The sequence below is a fragment of the Nyctibius grandis genome, chromosome 7 (assembly GCF_013368605.1).
Source record: "Nyctibius grandis isolate bNycGra1 chromosome 7, bNycGra1.pri, whole genome shotgun sequence".
In the NCBI taxonomy this organism is placed as follows: Eukaryota; Metazoa; Chordata; class Aves; order Nyctibiiformes; family Nyctibiidae; genus Nyctibius; species Nyctibius grandis.
This window is the reverse complement of record NC_090664.1, coordinates 3841016-3861259: the sequence shown is the minus strand read 5'-3', so window position 1 is coordinate 3861259 and position 20244 is coordinate 3841016.

Sequence of the window (20244 nt, the reverse complement as noted above, 5' to 3'; positions counted from 1 at the left end):
CTGTATGGCTCATATAACCGATAAAGAGTATTTACAAGTAATTACAGAGCAGGGACCCCACTTAAAATGAAAACACTGGCACTTTTCCAGTGAGAACACACCGCTGTCATTCTATGTAATTGTACCTGGGTTTTGTACACAGCCACTTACAAAGCGATACCCAGAGAAGAGGGGACTGGAGGGCTGGGTTACTGCCCCCCACCTCTCCTGCGCCCACTCCTCAGCTCACAGCAGTCCTCCCAGCTGCAGCGTCCCTGCAGCTCATCCTCCTCTTCCCATATGGTATTTCCCCGCTGTCCTACCTTGGCACGTCGGTGGCACCCCAGGGTCCCTGCAGGGCTGTGACACATCTGGACAGTCATTTGTTTCTGGGCTACTGTATTAACGAAGTGTTTGCCAGCCCCTCCCAGACCCCGTGGTGCATCACGTGCACAGATCCTCACGTGTGTCTGTGACAAAGGCCCTGAGCAATCTTTTGGGGACCCTACAGGGAACTGCCATACAGGGCACTTAATCAGCTCAGATCAATCTTGCCACCACACAGCAGCTTTTCCCTGCCTCGTGCCCTGTGTAAATCATCCCTGTGGCTTAAATCACGCGGGGAACCATACACATCTTTAAACAACCTCAGAGTGGGCAAAAGGCACAGGTGAAACCATAAAACTCCAATTACATTTAGGAACAATTATCTGTTGATTGTCCAAGTCTTGTAAACTCGTTGTAAGGTCCACAGAGCATCAGCTGTCAGGCAGAGCTTTGCTGCACAGTGCCCAGAGCAGTTGGGCATCCCCTTCCCCAGCCCTCGGGGCATCCTCTCACCGTGCTGTTCTCACATTTAAGGAGAAATGTTCTCACGCAGGTTCAGTGGGTGGGTGGATGATATTGATGTCAATGTTTATGTTACAAGGCAGCTTAAAGTGTTTGTATCATAATACACTCTAACCAGCTGCATGGCAAGTGTGTTTGTTTCCTCTCAGTAAAAAAATTGCATTCTTACTTAAGTGGAGTCAGTTTAAACAGGGTTTTTTTATTATTCTGATCCTTTGCAATGAGTTTGTTCCCTGCAAAACAAGAACTGAATAAAATTTATTTATAATTACCTATATTACAAAAATATTTTTTCCTAAGTAGGAGATATATAAAATCATGGGGTTTTATGTTCTCAAGAAAATAAGTAAGGTTTCTCTTATTATTATTATGAAGTTCTGTTATGCCTAGATTTTGATAACAGCTTAATTAAAACCATGAATCTACACACAGCGCCTACCTTGGATAGATCATATATAAGAACTAGACAACATTTTTTCTTGTGGGCATGGTATAACTTTCCCAAAAGTGAACTGCTTGGTCTAAGCCTCATAGTGATACAGATTTTCTTTTTTACCTTTTTCATCTGATACATACACACTGGCTACCTATTTTTGAACAATTAATGGAGTTCATAGACTTAATCACAGAATCACAGAATCAATCAGGTTGGAAGAGACTTCTGGGATCATCGAGTCCAACCATTGCCCTGACACCACCATGTCAACTAGACCAGGGCACTAAGTGCCATGTCCAGTCTTTTCTTAAACACATCCAGAGATGGTGACTCCACCACCTCCCTGGGCAGCCCCCTCCAATGGCTAATGACCCTTTCTGAGAAGAAATTCTTCCTAATGTCCAACCTGAACCTCCCCTGGCCAAGCTTGAGGCTGTGTCCTCTTGTCCTATCGCTAGTTGCCTGGGAGAAGAGGCCGACTCCCACTTCACTACAACCTCCCTTCAGGTAGTTGTAGACTGCACTAAGGTCACCTCTGAGCCTCCTCTTCTCCAGGCTAAACACCCCCAGCTCCCTCGCCGTTCCTCGTAGGTCAGACCCTCCAGACCCTTCACCAGCTTGGTTGCCCTCCTCTGCACTCGCTCCAACACCTCAACATCTTTCTTGAAGTGCGGGACCCAGAACTGGACACAGGATTCAAGGTGCGGCCTCACCAGTGCCCGAGTACAGAGGGACGATCACTTCCCTAGACCGGCTGGCTACACTATTCTTAATAGTGGCCAGGACGCCATTGGCCTTCTTGGCCACCTGGGCACACTGCTGGCTCATGTTTAGCTGGCTGTCGATCAGCACCCCCAGGTCTCTTTCCACCGGGCAGCTGGAAATCAGATAACATTTCTGAGCATTACTTTGATTTGCAAATTTAACATGCCTCAATTCCACTAAAATGTACATATTATTCACTTAGGTCACCACATGAATTATCCCATCTAAATTAAGAATATGCATGAGTAGATGTAGGACTCTACCCTTAAATGAATTCATTACCCATTTATTCTCAAAATAAGAGTCTTTTTGTTTCAATCATTATTACATTATGTGTCATTTACATTTTGTTCATATCGTTTTTCCTGTGGGCATGATTGTGATGCCCTTCCTCATATGAGGATCTTTCAGTTTAAATGGCCTCACACTACTTTTGTCTGCATCTTTTCCAAGCACGTAAGTACAGAAATTAACAATTTAACTCATTTTCTTTCCTGCTTTTTTACTGTGCAGGAGACAGGATTTTACTACCTTTTTATGTTCTCTAAAACTTTTGTTGTAAGTCAAACTTCTGTTGTAAGCCAGGGTGCACTATGTCAAGAAACTGACAAAAAAAGCTGAGTTTTTCCATTACTCTGGAAAACACTTGCATGCCCCTCTTTTGTCTCTTGGGAAAGCGATTTAGAGAATTTTATTTTGATTTCGGTAGGTTTATTATTCCGTGCCTGCAACTTGCTCTTTATCTGTTGACTGTTTAGTTGCTTAATGGTGAGAGAGTTGTGACGAAAGACCCCACACCTATGAGGAGAGGTAGCAAAAGTCAGTGTCAAGGTCTGAATGCCCAGAGAAAGAGTCTGAACACAAGAAGAAGAGGGCACCCAGCTGATTTGTTCGTGACAGCTCACAAGGAGCTGTGTTTTTCGTCAGCTGTAACACTTCAAGATGCATCTGTGAGATCCTTCTGACATTCCCACAGCAACCAGAAGTATTTGTATGCATGACTATTAGGACATAAAATCCTGTATGATGATAAAGTCCTGTATGATTATAGATTCCCAGGAAGCATGAAAAATCAGATACTCATCCCTCAGAGAAGTCACATCAAACAGCATAGAGCTAGGATACTTTTCAAACTGATACATTAATTCCAGAGAATAGAAAATGTGTGCTTTCTGTGACAGGTTCAAATAAAACCTGAATGAGAAAGCTATTTAACTTGCTCTTGGACATCTTTTGATGTAAGTTAAAGTTCGATTCTCTTAGTGCAGATTTCCATCTGTCACTAAAAGTGTAAAGCAGTATTTTGTCTTTCATCTTGGTTTGCCTTTAAAATTTCTGTCTCCTTTTTTATTTTTACTTTGAAAAAACTAATGCAAGATGGCAAAATTTAACATCCAAATCACTGGGTAGGCATACTGTAATAACGGAGTGCAGTATTCCTCATTGCAACCATGGAAGAACAGCAAAGTAAAAGCCTACCTAGAGGCATTTTGCATCCTCCTGCACGCTGCTGACCAAGTGCTTAGAGGTGCAGATATTATCAGTCAAAAAAAAAAAAAGATAGCCACTGTCTGGTTGTTTGTAGGTTTGTTGGTTTTGTTTTTTTTTTTTTGTGAAAGATATCTTTCATGGAAAAATAATTAGACCTTTTGATATGATATGGGGTGATTTGTCTTCCACAGGACAAGATATTTAATTCTTACACATCTCTAAGACTTGAGAGGCATTAATGAATGAAGGTCCATATTTTACAAGTTACCTAGACGTTTAAATATGGATTATTTTAGTGGGAATCACGCACATAAATGTCATTACAGAAGTGGACTTAGACAGTATGTTTTTGGAGTACTGGCTACTGCAAGCATCCGACCCCTACTGATAGCAGTCTCTAAGGACACATGAGAGGAGAAGTAAAAGCGAGTCTAGTACTTATTTTAGTTCACACCCTGGCATTTAAATACCAGGAAGCTTTGTGTCTATTAAGATTTCGTATTTTCTTGACACTACATGATGCAGGAAATTGGGAAAATCCTCTCTCAAACAACAGGCCCCTATTCAAAACACAGGAACAAATGACTCAACAAAAAGAAAAGAACATTTTCAAAGTGATTTTGGCAGAAAATTTCTTAAGAGATGAGCGCTTCGGGGTAACATCAACCCAAGATAACTAAGAATAGTCTCTTGGCACTCTCTCTACAAGGAATGCACTTGCTGGCAAGATGCCTCAAGCTCTGCGTCCCTTCAGAAAGCCCTATCTCACTGCTTGTGCAGATTTGTTTCAGACAAGAACCCAGAAGGCATCACGCTACCTGCCACTTCACCTTACCCCTCAACAAGGTCTGCATGTGCTCTTCAGAAATACTTGATGAAAACAGAACAACTACAAAAGAAAGAAAATGTGGAAAATGCAGCAAAACAGTATATATAGGCACAAGTGCTTTCTTTCAAGAGAGGAATCATTCCACAGATAGATAGAAATAAACTAGTGCAGAAGCTATCTTGTCTCTACCTTCCTACCCAGAGCTTGGTGCTTACAGGAGAAGAGATTTTAGTTTATTCATCAACCTTGGGAAACATGATTGATTGGGGGAATAACTGCAGTTTTTAATGTAAAGTAAAATGTGTTTCGTTTTCTTTAGCAAACTGTAATTTATTTTACACAGCATCCAATTTAGAGAAGCGTTATAGCTGAATGGTTCATCAGATAATCTTTTGTCATGTTTGATGGCATCTTTATGCATATGACTACACATAAAATACGGGGCTAGAGGGTTGGGCATACAAACACAGGCATGAATTTACAAACAGACACCGCTGATTCCTCAGACTGAGTTTGTTATAGAAGTACATAATTAGAAGCTTAACTGTTAATTTAGACTTGAAGAGAGAAAAATGAACATGGGCTAAAATTCAGCAGCTTTAATAAATTCAGCAAAAATGAATAGAGTCTGAGGCATCATGTAGAAAGAACTGGATGATCTTCAGAACCCAAATAGCAGGAATGTGGTGAAATGTACCACGCTGTGTGCTAGTAATCAATTACATTAATTATGAGAAATTCTGTTACAAATTGGGAACTCATCAGCTGGAAATATCTGAAGAGAAGAAAGCCTTGAGTGTGTTCATCAGCCAGACGATTGCTGACAATAATGTGGCTGGTGGGGTCAGGGAGTTAATATGATCCCAACATGTATCTGGTGAAGCAAGAGTGCTAGTGTCACTGTTACCCCCTGTTGAGAACACTCTGCATGAAACAAGAGAAAGAAGACACGGAAAAGAACAACCTGAGATTTCAGCTTGCTGGGGCTGGTAAAATGGAAAGCTGAAAAGAGGTATTTCTGCGGCCTGTTAATCCAAGGATGTCAATGGGAAAAGGAGGGAGAGAACTACTTAAAATACATGACAAATCTGCAACAAACCCTGCCCCCTGGGGTAACCTCACTACGAATAAAATTTAAGAAATTAATCAGATACTATGATCAGCCTGCCCAGACCTTACTGCATGGGTCAGGAACAAGTTTTTGGGAATAAGAGAATGCTCCTAGCTTGTGCTATGGGTGTTTATTGAGATCTAAATGCAAGGCAAGGCAAGACTTTCTGTGCATGCTTTTCAAGGGGACCAGGGGCCAGGTCCTCTCATTTTGAATCATGCTAATGGCCATGCCTTTGCAATGGTGCAGCAAGGAGATCTGATATGAAGAATATCACTGGGGGACATTACTTTAGAGATATAATATCTTCTTTAGTCAAGGTGATGGAGCTGGAAAAGGAAATTAACTTTCAGGCATGAACATGCCCTCCCCATCCCTGCCCTACCAACTCACATCACAGGTTTCAGAAAAGTGCAAGGTAGAAGCTGGCCTTTTTGCTTGTGTTCAGGCTTTCAGGTTGAGACCAAGAGGGCAGAATTATACAAACATTACTCTTTGAAGTATAATCCTCTCTCCTCTTTACCCAAGACACCATGGCTTGCACTGTTTGGTCTCACACGACAACCTCATGTTGGAGCAGCAGCCCACAGCCACAATGATGGCTTGCAGATAGCCTGGGTCCACTCACCTTGTAGCTGGGTTGCCACTCAACTACCTTCCTGTGTGCTCATGGTTTCACAAAGAAGTGATTAAGAGCCTGTAATTTGGCATATATTTATGCATGGTGTGACTGGAAAACTGTACCTCCTGGGCAGTACAGTCTAATGCCAAAGGGAAAAATTTTTGTAGCCGTAAATTAATAAAGTGTCCTTGACTTAAAGGATTTGAGTCCCTTAAATGCATTACACAGAAAATTAACGAGAAGTCAGACTCCCTTGATCATGCTAAAAGCTAAAAGGTACTTTATGAAGCTACCATAGAGTGAGAAAAGACACTAAAGTGATCGAGTAGGAAAATATCACTAAGTCCCATTTGGAACCCATGGCTTAATCTCCTCATTTGAGAGAGAAGGATTACTCCAAGAGAGTTTTTAAAAACCTAGACAAGGGAGTTACTGATTTGCATAGACATCAGGTAGGTGGAAGAAGCGTGCTCAGTTTTGATATGATGCCAAAATAACAATTTAAAGGTGACTCTGCTTTGCACTGTTTATAAGATGCCACGGATGTAGGATAATCCATAGAGGAAAGTCAAATGCAGTCACTCATTCAGGAACACTTGGCAATTTCCTGAACATCCCCCAGAGAACGGGCTGTTAATGTGGTTATTCCCGTGGGATAGGGTGTACCATCATTTGGGAATATTTATCGTCAAACAAACTCCTTCAGGAAATTATTACTTTTTGAGAAAACTTTGATTTTGAAGGGGTTTGCATGCAGAGAACATCTTCTGGATCAAACCGAAGAGGGAGACACCTCAGCGTGGCCATGAACGGAGTTAGGGAATGTGGTTAAGCAAGGTCTTAATGTAGCTTCCCAGACCTGGAAATTCCAGGGCTATACAGCCAGGTACTAAATAAATATTCACTCATTTGGGTGAGAACAGCTGCAACAAGAGAGGTAAGAAGAGGCTTCCTGGCAACTGCTCCCACATGGTGCCCAGCATCCACCCTGTGGTGGTGAACCCCTCAGACTCCTCATTCAAGAGGGAAGACTCCCCACAGAGGAGCACCCTGGAGCTGCCTTTGCTTTCGCACCCCTTTGCAGCTGCTCCCCTCTTTCTCAGTCTATCTCCCCTCCCACACCAAGATTTTCTTGTGGTTTTGGACTTGTTATTGAGTCTGGAAAAGTGTTTGCATCCTTAAGAAAAGAAAAAAAAAAAAAAGACCGACATTTCATGCAAGTGAGTTTAACCCAAGAGTCAAGAGGGGTAAGGTGGCTCTGCCTCAGTTTTCTTAAAGAGCATTGCTTGGTAGGCAAGGATCATTGCAACATACCATGCTACGTGACTACATTAAATGCTTTTTTTTCAAATCCTAAAGGTGTGGGTGAGGTACCTAATTAACTATGTATGGAGGCATGCTGTTGATGTGGCTCACACAGGGGCTCAGAAAGATATCAGAAGGGGCCTGTTGGGAACCCAGCGTTACACGGTTGAACCTGTTTAATATTCTGAGCAAGATTCTCCATTTATGTATCTCAGCAGGGCTCTACCACATTCTGCTGAAGATACGGTGGTTTTTAGGTCAGGCCCACATCCGTGTATCAAGGAATATACGTGTGAGCCGTTCTGAACCGTGATCAATCACCAGAAAACAGGCATAATTGTAATTTTATAATTATGAGAATAATTGCAAAAGATTAGTAGTCTGCCCAGCTGGAGACTTTGCAAAAGCCTGAAGGCAATTAAGCTGCTGTATTTTGAAAGTATCTAATCAACTTAATTTCTTTTCTTAGATAAAGCAGCATGAACTTCAGTTCATATTGTCAGAGGAGGTCTGTTGGGTGATGAACATATGTTACCGGTAGATGAACCCAGCCCTATCACAAGTCAGGAAGATTCTTCCTGCTGGTTTCAGTAGGAGTTGATGAGGCTCTGTTCAAGGAGAACACAAGACCCGTTTAACATGTTTACATTTACTATTTCGGGCAGGACTGAACTGATTTAACTGCCACCCCAGATCCAACTGACATTTAAAAAAACAGGCTGCAGAGACTTTTTCAGGTCGGCCAAGCAAAATGCTAAGAGAAAATAGTGCACATTGACATAGAATTATCTAAGAAAAACCTAAGAAATAGGATGGGGGGAATCACTTGAATGGTGACAGAGCGGGGAAGAATTAATGCATGCTTCCTAGAAGCACAGCTCATTCTTATTTCTTGAAAGACTGCCCTGACACCCAGATGAAGTTTAGTGGATTCAAATTACACTTCGGACAGGAAAATTATAGAATACAAACAGTCTTGAAACAGAGTATATTTGACGATGCTATGTGGCACAAATCTCTCCAAGAATATTGCGTGAACCTCAAACACGTTCTTGATATTTTTGTGGCCTCAGAAATGGTATAATATAATTCCTGTGTCACTGAGTATGCTTAGAGTCACACCTATAGGAACCAAAGGCAATCTAAGGGATAACGTAAACCTCTCCCTACTTGAGATCAGAACTCTGTCGAACTTCACTCATTCCCACTCCAAACTGGGATTAAGCACCACAAAATCCATGGGACCTGTTTCAAAGGTCCTGATAGACAAAAAATCTTAAACTCAATAAAATACGCTACCCCACCCTCAGAATGTAACCAAAAGTCACAGACTTTCAAGAGCAGGTCTGGAGTATTTCATAGGTGCTGGGGTCTTCATGAAGAGTTTGGGGAGACACTGTCATCATCTCTTTGCACCCTGGGGAAACCCTGGTTACTGTGGTGTAACTGGTAACATGTGCCAGTGGCTGCAGCCTCAACCCCAGTCTGGAGAGAGAGAAGGAATCAGGCTGGAAAAAGTCCAGGAAAGATTTACTCATGGTAAAAAGCCATGTCCAAGCCCATCATTTGAGTAGCCCTCCGTATGGCACTCTCATGCACGTGTGGGGTTACAGGCAAGAACCCAGGGGCCACAGTACCCTGACCACTCTGCTTCGTATTCAGAGCTGGTTTGGATACCTCTGCATGCTGCCACACCCAGCTGCATCCTTGGACACTGCTTCTACACATGTGCCACCCTTAGGTCTAGGCCACAGTCACACCAAATCTGATATCTGTCTATTTAATAACGTAAAGGCTTTTGGATAAAAGACTCAGCATGCCTGATTGCTTTGCTGTTTGTCCAAGAGACACAAGCAAAAGGTAAACTTCAGAGGACAAGTGTTTCCCATCAAGACACTATTTTTTAAGATTTGTGATATAGCAATCCGATTTTAATATTTCTACAGTATATAAAAGCCACCCACCACTCCATCTCTGCTTCACAAAGCTAATATGACTCAGATAATTAACTCAAGGACAAATGATTATCAAGCTACAGGACATTCACCAGTGCAGTCATTAAACCCTTTAAACGTATAACCATTGCTCTATTGACTGACGATCTTTATGTGATTAGCTGAATTCTGTTCACGATCTTTTTCAATCAGTCACCAGCACAAAACGCATGACTGCAGTTTCCCAGTCCTCCTCTTCTGAACTGCTACATTAGCCTCCTCTGAAGTTTGAATCACAAGGATTTGTGAAGCTTCTGCTGCTATCTATTAAAGTGATTTATGGTTCATACTATTTCAGGTGGCATACCTGCAAGCAGAGACAGAAGTGCCACTTCTGCTCTAAAGCTGCTTTTAAGTCCTTTACAGCATCGCTGAAAGGCAGGGGGGAAGACTTTTCTAGTAGAGAATGACTGTCAGGAAAGTTTGTTTACTGCAACCCACAGCTACCATCAGAACAGTAGCGTGATATTTTGGCATATCAAACACCCACACTTAGGGCTTTCTCCTGCCACCCCATTGCAGCCCCTTAAATCCCTTACGGCACATCACATATCCTCCTGTCACCATGTTGGAGCCTGCTGGAAACCCAGAGCACACAATATCCTGCTGATGGCAGGGATCCCATTTCCATCTAATCCTCCATCTCTGCTTGCTGTGCAGGCAAGGGACAGGAGGAAATGTGGGGATTAGCAGGGGACAGGCAGGGCTGGCAGCAGGTGCCCTCTGCCAGGACAGTGCAGGCAAAGAGGGCTTTGAGTAACCACCTTCCACTGAAGGTCCTTTCACCAGGGCTTTTGAAATCACTTTGCTACCAAGCATTATGCAGTCTGAAGCCTGTAGGCAGATCAAAATAGCGTGGAGAAATATCATATTGATCTGATTCAGTACATTCATCACTGATTTGGAAATATAAAGGAAATCACTTCTCCTAAACTATGCAGATGGCAAACAGATAAACACAAGTGAGGGTTGAGTGTTCACAAAAGCAGGACAAGGACATTCAGTAAAAGAGTCTGATACAAAAGGTGTATTAGTACAGTCAAACACCAAGCTCAAGGGGAAAAAAAATGTTCCCTCTGTCTAGAGAAAGTGGTGCTTTGGCTGGAAAGCCCAAGACTAGAAAGGAACTAGATAGAATAATAATGAATAAACAACACAGCAAAAGTTCCCAGTGCGATCAGGGGATCAGAGGAGATCAGGGAAAAGAAACAAGGGGTTGTTCAATACCCTTCCACACACAATGGGAAGGACAGATGTGGAAATCACATCTTTTTCCAAAAGCTTTTACAAAACTTGGGTAGGCTGCCAGACAAGAGCCATAAGTGAATCTGAGGATGGAAGAAAATCTCCTACAGTAAGAAACGTCAAGATCAATCTCTTTTGCTTAGAACAAGATTGCTGCTAACAGCACCTAAGAACTTTCACAGGGAGAATAAGCAGAGTGCCAAAAAATTAATGTTAGTGGAGCAAGGCATTACTCATCAGTGGTATAAAGCTGAAGCCTACAAATCAAGTCAGACACTAGGATCACATTTTAACAGTGAAAATGTTTAACTAGCGGAGGGAATTACCATGAGAAATACTGGATTCTTCATCTTTGATGTCTCCTAATCAAAACTGAGGATTTATATTTTATAAACACAATTCAACCGTTTAAAACTCTTTGAAAAACAAAGTTATATTCTGTACGGCTTTGCATTGTATCTTCTAGCAATAGTTAGCTGCATTGAGTAATGTAAGAACTAAAGGTACATCAGTTGGCCAGCTTCCAATCTGATTTTTGCATCCTTGGTTTTGGATAGAAACAAACTCAAAACATTGATTGTTTATCACTAATCAAAAGGACTAAATGTCCACGTATCTTTTACAGAATCACAGAATCAGCCAGGTTGGAAGAGCCCTCTGGGATCATCGAGTCCAACCATTGCCTTGATACCACCACGGCAACTAGACCATGGCACTAAGTGTCATGTCCAGTCTTTTCTTAAACACATCCAGAGATGGTGACTCCACCACCTCCCTGGGCAGCCCCTTCCAACGGCTAATGACCCTTTCTGAGAAGAAATTCTTCGTAATGTCCAACCTGAACCTCCCCTGGTGAAGCTTGAGGCTGTGTCCTCTTGTCCTATCGCTAGATGCCTGGGAGAAGAGGCCGACTCCCACTCCACTACAACCTGCCTTCAGGTAGTTGTAGACTGCAATAAAGTCACCTCTGAGCCTCCTCTTCTCCAGGCTAAACACCCCCAGCTCCCTCAGCCGTTCCTTGTAGGTCAGACCCTCCAGACCCTTCACCAGCTTGGTTGCCCTCCTCTGGATTCGATTTTAGAACATGTTGAAGTGGCACAGGGTAACCAGCAGATGGGACTTTCAGTCTGGGTAAAGCAGACTCCTAATCTCATCCCAGCAGGGCACAGGAAAAACAGAGCAAGGGGTGAACAAGACCACAGCTGGGTAGCAGGAAGAAACTTGCAGGACTATGAAGGAAATCTCCTGGCCCTACTGCAGTCAATGGAAGTTCTGCCTTTGACTTCAAAATGAACCAGGGCTGCACACAAACATTGCTTGGTTTATCTGGGAAAAAGTCAGAATCTGGACAACGTTGTGATATCATTTATGCACTGCTGGAACAGTTGCCTTAAAAGGACAGGAATAAGGTATCTAAAACAGAGATACAGAACAGACTGGACACTCCTATCAATTTTGTCCCATTACCAAAGTGAGAGCATTAGATTCAATTAGAAAGGCAATCACACTTGTAAGCAATCACTGTAAATGCAATATTATAATTAGCATATTGGTATTTGGAATTCATTGCTTCATGCTAACACATAATCAGTTTAAATCTTTGTAAACTCTTCAATGCTTGACTGAAAAGAGCAGCACCTGCAGCTACTGTAGCTCTGGGTGGGCTTCAGATTAAAAATATCATGATTGTTATATTTCCAGGTAATAAAATATCACAGGTGGGATCAGAAAGAAATTCCATTCCCTGCAACATGTAGCTGTGTATGAATGTCCTGTCATATATTGCCTTTGGGTCCGTCTCCTTTTTCCTCTGCTGATAAACCTAACCAGGATCACTCTACTGGTAAAACAGGACACTGGGGAGGATGGTCTCTAACCCATCTGAGGATGTCAATTCCCCCCACTTCTCTTCTCACGGCTGTTCTGGCTTGATGTAAATCTTTGGACATGGTACTTTGCATGTAGCAAGTAGGAAGAGAGTAATTTTTCATTTTCACAGTGCAGCACAACGATATTACCAACTGTGAATTTAATCTGCAGTGTGGACTGCTTATAGCTCTGCAGCTGAGTCACTGTGATGGCTTGGATCTGCTTTTGTAATTTTGAGAAGGATTTATTAAAAAAAAAAAAAGAAGCAGGGGGGGAAAAAAGGACTAAACTGGCTTGCTGATGCTTGGCAAACACCTGAATCTTTTTCTCCTGAATGGAGGATTAGTGGGTATTAATCCTTCCTGAAGGCAGTATATTCAGCAGATTCCCATGGGGAACGTGATCCACTGTGACTATTGAGATGTTCTGCTTCAGAAAAACTTGACAGCTACCCTTGTCTAAATGCCAGGATGCCCTTAGCCAAGCAGTGACGGGCCAGGCTGCCCCTTGGGAGAACCTCGCCATACGGGACCCCGGCACCCAGGGCAGCAAGGAAAAATCTCTTCCCTTCGTGGCTCCACCAGCAATGCTGGGACTTCAACGTGCTTGAGTCACCAAGAGACAGCCTCTCTTTGAAAGGGCAAACACGTGCACCAGCATCTCATGTGTGGGAGTGCAAGCACAGGACCTACAAGCACAAGGCGGACTGGTAAGGGTCTTCACAACAGTTAACCTATGCAAGTCTTTCATTCTATTTTCATTTCAGTTTTTTAAGGCCTGAAATTGGAATCCCACAAACTAATGGCAAAGTTGTATTATCAACAAAAATGCAGAATTAAGCCTGTTTTCTAATTAAGCCTTTATTCTAATTGGAACAGGCAGGTAATATTGTGAGTGTTCAGGGGTTTTTTTAATAACCTCTCTGTGTTCAGCTGCATCCAGGTTTAGTTTAAATGTATTGCTCCCTCTTCACCTCCAAGCTCAGAAGATGGTATTTTTTGTTCATTAAGACAGATGTGGAAATTATTCATTACCTGATGAAGCACTGGCGGCTGAGGAAATGTGTTCATGAATGCTTGAGGGAATTTGTTTACATGCACCCATTCATTGTCAGTGTTAACCAGACTGAACGTCTCTGACTTTCCTGCTTTTTTTTCCCTAAACAAGACATTTGGGGACATTTTGAAGGTTAATTTAGTGTTTCTCAAATGTCACCCAAACTCTAAATGATAAATTTTATCTAATATCCTCCTTTACAACAAACTGTTAGCAACGTACTCACTTAACAATTCTCTGGGCCGTAATCTCTACAAATGGAAGGCATCTGAGAGCATGAACGGAGCTCTTGGTTGTGCTAGAATAAATCCTACTTCCTTGTGTTTCTTTGGTTTCTTCAACTTCATTATTTCCACAGAATATAGCAACAGGACAGCCAATTCCACCTACACCTCCATGTACTCACCAGGCAAGGATGCTGAGAAAGAAGGGGGTGGGCATCCTGTAACACAGCTTTTAGGTTGACGGTTTGTTAGGTCCTTTGGGTAGCAGCTCCCCATGGGGTTTGAAACCAATAGATTTTCTCACAGCTAATGAGGCCGATCTGAATCTGAGGTGCCAAGGCCACCAGGCTGGCAGAAAGATAACTATTTATTTTTGTTAGAGTTGTTCCTAGCCAGATCATTTCTGAGAACCACTAGCATCAGCACACGGAGAGGCAGTGCAGCCATGCAGCAGCCCTGACGGGTCAAATCTGCACCAAGATCACTGCAAAGGTGCACATGTGAAGAATTGCCTGCACCCTGGCAAGCCCGATGAGACACCTCTACCTAACACAAAACTGGAAGCACCAGGAGCAAACTCTTCATGCTACCTAAACTCCTACCTCCCTCACACATAGAGGGTATCCTGCCAAGGTCTCAACCTTGTAGACACACAAAATTAAGCGAGACATGGGTGCTCCAGGTAAGACCTGTCTCTGGCTAACCTGCAAAGCAGAGTCAGGCCCTGGTGCCACTCCACACTTCCCCAAAGCGAGTCACCTCCCTTTGCACAGAGTACTTCTGTTACGGGACCAGCGCACGGGACATCAAATTAGCTGATGGGGTTACTGCTTTGACCTAATCAGAACTTCTCGCTGCGAATCCTGATGAACGAATTCACTGCTGACAAACTGCCACTGAGGATGGAGAGGTTTGGTCTGGGGGTTTGTGAAACCTCTGTGCCCCACAATTCAACTCTTGCCATGCTTGCCATTTTACACCTTTCAGTAGTCGAACAACAGCAGGTCGTCACCATTACAAGAAAAAAGTCAGTCTTACTAGGTTATACAGCGACCTTGAACTGACTTCTTCCTCAGTCAGCACGGAGGGGGGAGAAGAGTGAAATGGAGTCACCTCCCCAGCATGTTGCCAGCATCCTTCCAAATGTGTACGCAAGTCAGCTCGCCTGAAACAGATGAGGACAGTCAGTCAAACTCCAGCTTTCAGTTATTTACACATTTGCCGGAGAAACTCAATTCTGACAACTCTTCCCACAGCAAATTTCCAAACAATATTTCTTTCGCTGAATGTGACTTTTTTTTATATCAGAGTGAAACAATAGCAGGAGGCAGGAGGAAAGGAGGGAAAGCATTCAGAGTTACCAGAAGGAAAACTGCAATTTTCCAATCAGCTCGTGAACAAGGGTTCATTGACATGGCGACAACTCATGTTTCAATCATCCTGCAAAGTCTATTTTATCTAATTTGCTGATGAGCTCCGGCAAAGCCATCCTGTTCGCTCAGTTCTTGGTCCAGCGCTAACCACACGTATCACCGCAGCTTGTGCCATCCCCTCCTGTTCCCCGGGGACTCTCCACCCAAGGACAAGTGTTCAGATGACGCCTGCTCTGCTTTTGTGGTAGCACAGGAAAATCCTTTTTTTAAAGTCAGCGCTAAGCTAAGAAGACAAAATATATTAACAAAAACATGATCACAATAAAACAGCCTTACCAGGATAACAGCTTTAGAAGAAAAGAGACTGATACTGTCTCTGTAACTATAATTACTCAATTGGCATTTAAAGCATCAACATAATTACTAGGCCCTCACTGTAACTGTGTCTTGGAATTTCACCAAACTGATAAAAAGAAAACACCAAGTAAAGGGTCATTGCAACATACGCAGTTTCCACACAGCATAGTCCTTTGCCATGCAAAAGACTAGTAAGATGGGCCAAGAAAGATGAAGGATTTGCAATGGGGGAGGTTGGACCCCAGAGGACATGAATCTGTGCCACAACCACTCAGTCGCTTCCCTCCTAGGTGGGAAACTGAGTTTGGGAACTCATAACTCCCACGGCCCTTGTTTAACCCCGTACAAATGATGGCAACGTGGCTTATTCCCTGCTCGCCTGCTCTCCTTGGCTGCCAGGCAATGAGGGACAGGAGGAAGGAGCATGAGCACATTTCCAAGAGGACAACATTGCTTCTTGCTGGCTGCATTTTTCAAAGCGAGCCAGACGCTGCCCCTCCATGCACCAGGTCAATCTCCACCACCAGCAGAGCTCTAATTCAGAGAGGTACTTCAAAACACAGCTTTATCCCCCCGATTACCCTTTCTACAAAAGGTCGTGCTACCACCACTCAGACCCCATCCTACTGCATTCCCTGGGACATTTGATTCAGGAGGATAAGGTTCAAGAGCAGGCATGCAGGGAAGCTGCCTTAACGTGATGGCATGCGATTAACAGAGCTGTCTATAACAGCATCAATACCAAAAACGTGTTTTAAGTGTGTGAGTATTTGAATGGAGCCAGGCTGAGCGCCGAGATGCCAGTTCAGCCCTTCGGTTCCAGGTGTAGGACACCAAGCCACCTGCGCCGGGGGAGCCTCTGCTTCTCCTGTGCCTACCACCCTCCCAGCCACAGCATACACTGCACCCACGGCAAAACAGCCCCCAGAAAGTGAGGGAAACCCTAACCTGAGCATGAAAGCAAGGGCAGGGAGACTCCAGGCACCTCACTAAGAGGCTCTATGCAGGGCTGAAGGAAAAGGGTGCCAACCAGACACCTACAGAAAATGCCATCGATCACCTCTCCCAGCCACAGCAGGTTGTTTTGTTTTGCCACATAGGCTGCAATTTACATGGGATGCTCAGATTTTTCCCCTCACCATTCCTTGGGGCAGTGATGGATTTTCCCAGAGGCTTGTTGAGCTCATCAAGTCGCTCACGCAGTCACTTGCATTGATGAAAAGGCTACAGAAAGGGCCATCATCCAGGTTGGTGCACCTTAACCCACAGAGCAAGAGGGTCGGTCCCATCGCCCAGACCTCAGCTGGAAGCGAGTCCCAGGGAACACTGGCAGAAGCGGATTCCTTTACTCAACTTTAAATACCAGATACCTTTCTGAAGCAATTTCTGACCTTTTAGAAATATCATTTTTATTCATTCAAGCAATTTGCAATACTAAATTTTAAATATAATTCAGAGGACTCCTTTGTCCTTTTCAAAATGCCGTTATATTCATCCAGACACATATTTTTTATTTATATGCCTCTTTTTAATTCTATGTTACTGTAGTACTGAAAGCAAAGTGCATAACCTTTGGCTACACTTTGAATTCCTCTTTAATTACATTGCTTCAAGACTTCACACTTCGTTGAGGTTGCTGCGAGGCTCCGAGACTGTTTCTTTACCTTCTTCCGACACATTGTCAGAAAACATCTTTTGACTTTTTGGTCACTTTATCGGAGGAAATTGCCTTGATTTATGAAGCTTTAGGTAAAACTTGCATGTATCTTTTCTGTATTTGCTTGTCACAGATTTGCAGGAGCAAGTTCCTGAAGGAACTACAGACATTTACAGTGTAGTAGCAGTATCAAAAAGTACAACAAAGTGTTGTTATCTATTTGTGAAACGTAAATATGGGAGCACGCAGCTGACAACTTTCCATAACAGTTGCTTGCTCTGTACAGATGGCATTTAAATCCCTCTGGTTGCAGAGTGGAGTGTCACCTGAAACACAAAGGCATTGGATGAAGCATGATGGTAATAAGGTAATGAAAAAAAGGGGTGAAACGCAGTGGGAGGCACTAGGAAACACAGAGGTCCTATGCCTCACCACACTGACAGCAAAGATGACAGTCCCCATGTGCTGCCTAGTGGGGTCTAAATGATTTGAAACACTTCAGAAAGCACACACGTACAGAGATAAAGAAAACAGTTAAGCTGGCAAACAACAATGCCATGAAATAACGTCGCCAGCCACAAATAACTCAGATTTTGTGGTTTTAAACACCCCAGACATGTCATCTCCCATTTCAAAAACTCTGAGACCAGCAGGGGTGATTGCACACGTTACATTAAGCACAGCTCTTCACAAAAGCTTTCCAACTGAACTACTTAGCATGGCAGAACAACATCCTCCTGTTTCTTCTTCAGTGACTTGTCTCAATGTGCTTTAACATCAGTCTTAGAAAGAAAAAAAAAAAAAAAGAAGCCTCAGAGCAGGATGATTGTGTAATTCCTCACGTGGCAGCAAAAAGCAATTAGCAAGATCTAGTCCTACATTCAAAGCAGAAGAGCAGCTTGAAAAAGTACTCACTGATGATCAGATGATCTTTTTAAAACTAAAAATTTCTTTCTTGAAACACTTCCAAGATTTACTGTAACTACTGTTATACAGATAGCCTGGAGTAAGCTACTAGTAGGATATCAGTTTCTCTCCCTTTCTTTTAAACAAGACCTGGCCATTAAAGTTTTCCTCTAAGCAGCCAATTCTGAGTGACTGACCTGACCAATACTTCTTTCTGGAAGTTGGGCCACAACTGCGGACCCTAGAATAAAGGCACACAAAATCATCCACAACTTCTGAAAAGCCAGTCCTTCACCTCTTTTGTGCTAAAGTTTATTCATTACATTCCCAGTGACTAACGTTCCCAATAATCCCTCATTTTTCTGCTGCAACCTTGAGAAGCATCCTTGTTCTAAACAGTCTTCTGTAAAATCGGTAATAAATACTGAATGCAGCAGCTATGGTAGGAAGTTCTTTGATCTCCAGTGTGCCTCCTCTCTGCTCTTCTACTTGGTTAAGTACATTAGACCGATCAGATTACAGTCCTTTCGAAGCATTACACCATGCTACAGTAGAAGACATTTGTCCAAAGGGCTCTTAAGTTGCAGTCAAAAGTCTGGGGAACTTGGTCAATCCACCACTGACACAACACAGATGTCATTCTGATTCATAGTAGCTTGAACGAATTCTTCAGTAAAACACACTTCTGGTTGTACTGATTAGGTTATTAGCAACATGCTTAGTCCTCACTAAAAATAAATCCAGCTCCTACTAGATCACTACTTCAAGACCACACAGAAGACAACATGGTGTGATCAGAGCTGCGATACATCCACTTGGGTTCCTATCAGTACAGCGCAGCATAGCATGCTCTTGGTAGTCTACTGTAGTGAGCACCTGTGTCACAGAATGAGCTGAGATCTGCAACGTGTGGAAGTTGTAGCCAAGAAACTTATTTTCAGACCATATAAACAAACACAAGTGACATGTCTGGGTTTTTTTTTTCCTCCAGCTGTGCTTGTTACCCTTTCTATGAGGTCCTGATGACAATGTCTGCTCCATTACACCTTGTAATAAGCCCAGGCTCCTTTTAACTCATTAATAAATGAACCGCAGAGCAATGGAGAATGACAACCCTGGTACAGGAACACCAGCTAACACGGATAGCTTCCATCACCTAGTTCATTGGCCTAAGCCAAGCATTTTGACAAGGTTTAGAAAAAACAGGTCATGTTTGGAAGACACAAACACCTCCTCGGTTTCAGCGATGCATTTTTGCTCAATTCCATTCTGTTCAGTTTTATCCCATTTCCCAGCATCGAAGTTCAACAGAATAAGATGAAATAGAACACAGAAAAAAAAAAACAGAAAAGCACATTCCAGATACGCTCTGAGTTTATTGAAACCATGTTTCCTTTCGGCAATCCTGCTGCACCTTGACATTGCAAGTATTTATGCTTTTCAATTTATTTCAATCAGAACTTTATTGCTTTGCTACTTCCTTATGTGTAAGGGCAATCTTACAAAACAAACCATCAGTGCTGACAGGTCTCTTTCTAAATTCAATCATCAATTCCGTTGCACATCGAGGGTTCAAAGGAAGGCAACACATGTCACAGGCCCCAAATTCAAAGGAGTCTTTACAATCCCTTTTTATTTCAGGCAAAACACTAATGGATGAAACAACCCTGCAGCTATTCAAGTAAATAGCCAAGACCTCATTAGCTTAAAAATTAGTTACAGATTCTGACAGCACCACTTGCTGAGTAACATTTGATTGATTTTAAGCATTGAGGGTAAAGTCTAAGATTAAAGTGCTGAATAAAGGAGTCATGGAATACAACTTACTTTTGATCGTCTAGTTACCATGTCTCCCTTCTCAAAATATTTATTCCTTTTAAATTATGTAGTAACACAAAAATGGCCAAAAAGTATCACACCAAAGATCCCGTACACAGCAGCCTGTAGCATGATAACTGCAGCTCAATCCAGCAAGGATCTAGAACAAAGAAAAATGAGGTTAAGGAAAACATCTACTAGCGCTTTTATACAGCTTGTGTTTTGAGTTGAATGGCCTTTGAGATACTTCAGGAATATGAAAATTTCTACTCTACCCAGCTACTAAGCTTTATTCTAACTTTAGCTTATTTTTGAGCAGTTGAAGATAAACTTCTCCAAATATAGATGCATTATATTT